The following is a 7,933-nucleotide window of genomic DNA, read 5'->3' on the forward strand; positions in this document are numbered from 1 at the left end:
TCAGGTAGGTACGTTCAGACTTGGATACAAAACTGAGTGGATTGAATACTGAACTCATTATACTGGAGTGAGTGAGTGAGCTTTTAGCAATATTCCAGCAATATCACGGCGGGGGACACCAGAAATGGGCTTCACACATTGTACCCATGTCGGATACAGGATACTCAGCTCAGTAGACAGGATACTGAGTAGACAGATACTCAGCTCAGTAGACAGGGTACTGAGTAGACAGATACTCACCTCAGTAAAAAGGATACTGAGTAGACAGATACTCACCTCAGTAGACAGTATACTCAGCCCAGTAGACAGTATACTCAGCTCAGCAGACAGGATAATCAGTAGACAGGATATTCAGTAGAGAGGATACTCGGTAGAGAGGATATTCAGTAGAAATGATATCCAGTAGACAGGATACTCAGTAGACAGGATATTCAGTAGACGGGATACTCAGTAGGCAGGATATTCAGTAGACGGGATACTCAGTAGGCAGGATATTCAGTAGACGGGATACTCAGTAGGCAGGATATTCAGTAGACGGGATACTCAGTAGGCAGGATATTCAGAAGAGAGGATATTCAGTAGAGAGGATATTCAGTAGACCAGCCCAGTAGACAGGATACTCAGCTTAGCAGACAGTATACTCAGCCCAGTAGACAGGATACTCAACTCAGTAGACATTATACTAGCCCAGTAGACATGATTCTGAGCTCAGTAGACAGGATACTCAGCCCAGTAGACAGGACACTCAGCTCAGTAGACAGGATACTCAACTCAGTAGACAGGATACTCAGGATATTCAGTAGAGAGGATATTCACTAGAGAGGATACTCAGTAGACAGGATATTCAGTAGACAGGATACTCAGTAGAGAGGCTACTCAGGAGACAGGATATCAGTAGACATGATACTCAGACGACAGGATAGTCAGAACACAGGAGACTCAGTAGACAGGATATTCAGTATACATGATATTTAGGAGACATGACACTCAGTAGATATGATATCCAGTAGACAGAATACTCAGTAGACATTATACTCGGTAGACATGATACTCAGTAGACATGATATTCAGTAGACATGATACTCAGTAGAGAGGATACTCAGAACACAGGATACTCAGTAGAGAGTATATAGCTCAGTAGACAGGATAGTCAGCTCAGTAGACAGGAAACTGAGTAGACATGATATTCAGTAGACATGATACTCAGCTAAGTAGACAGTATACTCAGCTCAGTAGACAGGATATTCAACTCAGTAGACAGGATACTAGCCCAGTAGACAGGATACTGAGCTCAGTAGACAGGATACTCATCTCAGTAGACAAGATACTCAGCTCAGTAGACAGGATACTCGGCCCAGTAGACAGGATACTCAGCTCAGTAGACAGTATACTCAGCTCAGTACACAAGATACTCAGTAGACAAGATATTCAGTAGAGAGGATACTCAGTAGACATGATATTCAGTAGACATGATACTCAGTAGAGAGGATACTCAGAACACAGGATACTCAGTAGACAGGATATTCAGTAGACATGATATTAAGGAGACATGATACTCAGCAGATATGATATCCAGTAGACAGGATACTCAGTAGACAGTATGCTCAGCTCAGTAGACAGGATAGTCAGCTCAGTAGACAGGAAACTGAGTAGACAGGATATTCAGTAGACATGATACTCAGAAGACATGATACTCACTAAGGAGGATACTCAGAACACAGGATACTCAGTAGACAGGATATTCAGTAGACATGATATTCAGGAGACATGATACTCAGTAGATATGATATCCAGTAGACAGGATACTCAGTAGACAGTATGCTCAGCTCAGTAGACAGGATAGTCAGCTCAGTAGACAGGAAACTGAGTAGACAGGATGTTCAGTAGACAGGATACCCCGAAGACATGATACTCACTAAGGAGGATACTCAATAGAGAGGATATTCAGTAGAGAGAATACTCAGTACACAGGATAGCGAAGTAGACAGGAAACTGAGGAGACTTAGCTCAGTAGACAGGACACTGATCTGAGTAAACAGGATACTCAGCTCAGTAGACAGTATACTCAGCCCAGTAGACAGGATACTCAGCTCAGTAGACAGTATACTCAGCTCAGTAGAGAGGATACTCAGTAGACAGGATACTCAATAGAGAGGATTTTCAGTAGACAGGATACTCAGTAGAGAGGATATTCAGTAGACAGGATTCTCAGTAGAGAGTATACTCAGTAGACAGGTTACTCAGTAGAGAGGATATTCAGTAGACAGGATACTCAGTAGAGAGGATATTCAGTAGACAGGATACTCAGCTCAGTAGGCGGTATACCCAGTAGACGGGATACTCTTTTCAGTTGACAAGACTATCTCTAGAGGGGCTTTAAATATCAAGACGAGTCCATTAAGGTAGCAATGAGCAGAGTGTTACTTGATGAGAATGAGGACATTTATAAGGGTCACTATAAAAAGACGTTAAAAGATGGTACTTGTTGATACCCTGCCTGGCGCTCACAATTACGCGGCAAAAACAAGGACTGGTCGGCTCGGAGTCAGTATATTGTGTCAGGTTTGAGCTATAAATGCCTCTTAAAGAAGTGAGCACTATAAACACACGTGCATGCACGTCGCTATATAATTGCAGTAATCTTGGACACGACGTTCAACGACATTTCACCTCATCTCACCCTAGCAAACACGGTATTAGAACCTGGTTATGTTCAAAATAGAAAGAAATATTAACTAGGACAACTTATTTGCCAAATCTTCCCAGTTTTTGTCTTACTGCATAATTGTTTTTGTAAGCATGCTCTGTGCAAAATATATCAGTTAAAATATCCATAAAGTTTTAAAACGACAATTGTATTTTCTTAATACTTGATACATGTATATATGTTTTGTCTGCCAATATGGCGTAATTTAAAAGAACATATGAGTTGTGCCCAAGTAGAATTGAGCATTTTGTTAATGTAAATTGTTTCGTAAAATTGTGCATTTATTAAAACATTGTTCTCCAGCGCAAAACACATCAACATGCTTGCAATCCCAATGTACATGAAGTAAGGATTCAGAATTAGTTCTCAGAATAATTAGGAGAATTGACCATAATCAAGAAGTTTCATTCTTCACAGTTTATAGTTTAACAATATTACTTTAGTTGGAATTTCATAAGACAAATGTTTTTTTTTAAAGATTTCAGATGATGAAAATAGTCTTTCCTGAACATCTTAAAAAGACCCAACTATATCCATCTGATTACCACAGCTGTGACTGGCATATGTGTCACGCATTTTGTATGAAGAAGATTTTTCAACTCCAGCTGTGTCACCAGATACAAATATCTTCTCTTTACTCCCAAGGCACTCCCACTGTAATCCCACGTTACTCCCACTTTACACCCACGTTACTCCCACTTTACTCATACGTTACACCAACGTTACTCCCACCTTCCTCGCACTGTACTCCCACGTTACACACACTTTACACCCACGTTACTCACACTTTACTCATACGTTACACCAACGTTACTCCCACTTTCCTCGCACTGTACTCCCACGTTACACACACTTTACACCCACGTTACACACACTTTACTCATACGTTACACCAACGTTACTCCCACTTTCCTCGCACTGTACTCCCACGTTACACACACTTTACACCCACGTTACACACACTTTACTCATACGTTACACCAACGTTACTCCCACTTTCCTCGCACTGTACTCCCACGTTACTCACACTTTACACCCACGTTACTCACACTTTACTCATACGTTACACCAACGTTACTCCCACTTTCCTCGCACTGTACTCCCACGTTACACACACTTTACACCCACGTTACACACACTTTACTCATACGTTACACCAACGTTACTCCCACTTTCCTCGCACTGTACTCCCACGTTACACACACTTTACACCCACGTTACTCACACTTTACTCATACGTTACACCAACGTTACTCCCACTTTCCTCGCACTGTACTCCCACGTTACACACACTGTACACCCACGTTACTCACACTTTACTCATACGTTACACCAACGTTACTCCCACTTTCCTCGCACTGTACTCCCACGTTACACACACTTTACACCCACGTTACACACACTTTACTCATACGTTACACCAACGTTACTCCCACTTTCCTCGCACTGTACTCCCACGTTACACACACTTTACACCCACGTTACTCACACTTTACTCATACGTTACACCAACGTTACTCCCACTTTCCTCGCACTGTACTCCCACGTTACACACACTTTACACCCACGTTACACACACTTTACTCATACGTTACACCAACGTTACTCCCACTTTCCTCGCACTGTACTCCCACGTTACACACACTTTACACCCACGTTACACACACTTTACTCATACGTTACACCAACGTTACTCCCACTTTCCTCGCACTGTACTCCCACGTTACACACACTTTACACCCACGTTACTCACACTTTACTCATACGTTACACCAACGTTACTCCCACTTTCCTCGCACTGTACTCCCACGTTACACACACTTTACACCCACGTTACTCACACTTTACTCATACGTTACACCAACGTTACTCCCACTTTCCTCGCACTGTACTCCCACGTTACACACACTTTACGCCCATGTTACTCACACTCTCCTCGCTCTTTACTCCAACGATACTCCCACGTTATTCCCAAGTTACTCCCCACTGAACTCCCGCTGTACTCCCACTGTACTCGTACTGTACCCCAACGATACTCCCCCATCACTCCCACTTTACTCCCAATGTACTCCCACTTTACTCCCACGTAACTCCCACTTTACGCTCACGTTACTCCCCCTTCACTCCCCCTTTCCTCCCACTGTACTCCCACTTTACTCCCACGTTACTCCCACGTTACTCCCACTTTCCTCCCACTTTCCTCGCACTGTACTCCCACTGTACTCCGAAGTTACTCCCACTTTACGCTCACGTTACTCACACTCTCATCGCTCTTTACTCCAACGATACTCCCACGTTATTCCCAAGTAACTCCTCACTGTACCCCTCCTGTACTCCCACTGTACTCCCACTGTACTCGCTCTGTACTCCAAAGTACGAGGAAAGTGGGAGTTCAGTGCGAGGAAAGTTGGAGTTCAGTGCGAGGAAAGTGGGAGTCACGTGGGTGTTAAGAGGGAGTAACGTGGGAGTTACATGGGAGTAATATGTGAGTACTCCCATTTTCCTCGCACTTAACTCCCACTGTACTCCCACGTTACTCCCTCTTAACACCCATGTAACTCCCACTTTCCTCGCACTTAACTCCTACTTTCCTCGCACTGAACTCCCACTTTCCTCGTACTTTACTCCCATTTTCCTCGCACTTAAATCCCACTGTAGTCCCACGTTACTCCCACTTAACACCCATGTGACTCCCACTTTCCTCCCACTTTACTCCCATTTTCCTCGCACTTAACTCCCACTGTCCTCCCTCGTAACTCCCTCGTTACCCCCACTTTACAACCACTGTACTACTCCCCCGTTACTCCCCCTTCACTCCCAGTGTACTAGCACGTTATTCCAACTGTACTCCCACTGTATTCCCACGTTATGCCCCTTTAACACCCATGTGACTCCCACTTTCCTCGCACTTTACTGCCACAATACTACCACGTTATTCCTACTGTACTCCCACGTTACTCCAATTTTCCTCGCACTTTACTCCCACTGTACTTCCACGTTATTCCTACATTACTCCCACGTTACTCCCAATGTACTTCCACGTTACTCCTACATTACTCCCACGTTACTCCCACTGTACTTCCACGTTACTCCTACATTACTCCCACGTTACTCCCACTGTACTTCCACGTTACTCCTACATTACTCCCACGTTACTCCCAATGTACTTCCACGTTACTCCTACATTACTCCCACGTTACTCCCACTGTATTTCCACGTTACTCCTACATTACTCCCACGTTACTCCCACTGTATTTCCACGTTACTCCTACATTACTCCCACGTTACTCCCACTGTATTTCCACGTTACTCCTACATTACTCCCACGTTACTCCCACTGTACTTCCACGTTACTCCTACATTACTCCCACGTTACTCCCACTGTATTTCCACGTTACTCCTACATTACTCCCACGTTACTCCCACTGTATTTCCACGTTACTCCTACATTACTCCCACGTTACTCCCACTGTATTTCCACGTTACTCCTACATTACTCCCACGTTACTCCCACTGTATTCCCACGTTACTCCTACATTACTCCCACGTTACTCCCACTTTACTCGGTTCTACCCAAGCTACAAGCGAGCCATTCAGCACCAGTCTATGCCACAGTACCCCGACCCAAATAGAACCAAGGAAAGTGTGTGTTTGTTTGTTTATTGTTTAACGCCGCACTAAGCAATATTCTAGCCATATGACGGCGGACTGTAAATAATCGAGTCTGGACCAGACAATCCAGTGATTGACATCATGAGCATCGATCCACGCAATTGGGATATGATGACATGCATCATTAAAGTCACAAGACTGACAACCCGATCCCGTTAGTCGCCTCTTACGACAAGCACGGGTTGCTGAAAACCCATTCTAACCCGGATCCGTTATGTGAATGAGTTTTTACGCCGCTTTCAGCAATATTCCATCCTCATCAAGTTACGGGCACCAATAATGGCGATAATAAATTGTGCCCACATTGGGATCTTTGGCGTGACGAACGACAACTTTAACCGCTATGCTACCCTGTCGTCACCGATTCCTTTGTAGAAAGTGTTCCAGGTCAATAAACAGTGTTTGTCTTTATATGAATGGTTCACAATTTCAAATCAAGATAATGAATATTTCCTGTGTATCGTTAAAGTTAGAGCCAGATACGTTTCGACATAACGTATTCGAGATACAGGGGTTCAAATATGTGCTGAACTATGTCGTACACGGTGTATTTTGATATGGTCGAAATGTATGTCAGCGTCATATCTGTCATCGTCTAGACCAATCATTGTACTACCGTGCTATATCAACATAACAGCTTGCTGTACCGACGGGCTGACTGATGACCCGCGTTCGTGCGATACACTCAAAATGTTCTCAAACCCATAAACAAATGCATGAATGATGTCGTTTTCTAGTTTACCGTCTCACTCAGCAATATTCCAGCTATATGACGGCGGTCTGTTATTATTCGAGTATGAACCAGACAATGCAGACATTGACATGATGAGCAGTGATCTACGTAATGGGGATACGATGACATGCATCAATCACGTCAGGTGGCCTAACGACCCGATCCCAAACATGGGTTGCCGAAAACCACTTGTAACCCGGATGTTCACGGGATCGTGGACGTGTACCACATTTGGGAACCTGGAATTTAAACCAAACGTAACGCATTCTGGTACTCAAGAAACAACTTTTCACATACCACTTTCGGCGCATTAGCTCACTGGACAACCCGTTTTCCACAAGAGTAGCTACCATGCATGTTCATAATGTAGGTCGATTGGGTAGCTTAGTGGTTAAGGCGTTCGCTCGTCACGCCGAGGACTGGGTTTAACTCCCCCCATGGGTACAATGTGTAAAGCCTATTGCTGGTGTTCCCCGATATATCATAGTTTATTCTCCCTGCAGTGTTTTATTGTACGATAAACCACTCTCATCGTTTATTTCTCTCTATATATATATATAGATTGGCTGTTCTATATAAGGTGGCACGGGTGGCCCTGTCGTCTAAGGCGCCGCGATTCGCTGTGCAGAGTTGCATCCCTTGGGCACGCCAGAAACCTATGATTGTGGTTTCGAATCCCGCTTCGCCCCGATTATGTTTCTAGGTTTGTCAGCACCATACCCGTGCTCGTGGGTTTCACCGGAGTGGTAAACTCCATATAGAAATAAGTTATTATCAAGGAAGTGATATCGATTGTGTGTTCATGGAATACGAAAACAGCA

Source organism: Haliotis rufescens, unplaced genomic scaffold (assembly GCF_023055435.1).
Source record: "Haliotis rufescens isolate VD_foot unplaced genomic scaffold, xgHalRufe1.0.p SCAF_4, whole genome shotgun sequence".
Taxonomy (NCBI): domain Eukaryota; kingdom Metazoa; phylum Mollusca; class Gastropoda; order Lepetellida; family Haliotidae; genus Haliotis; species Haliotis rufescens.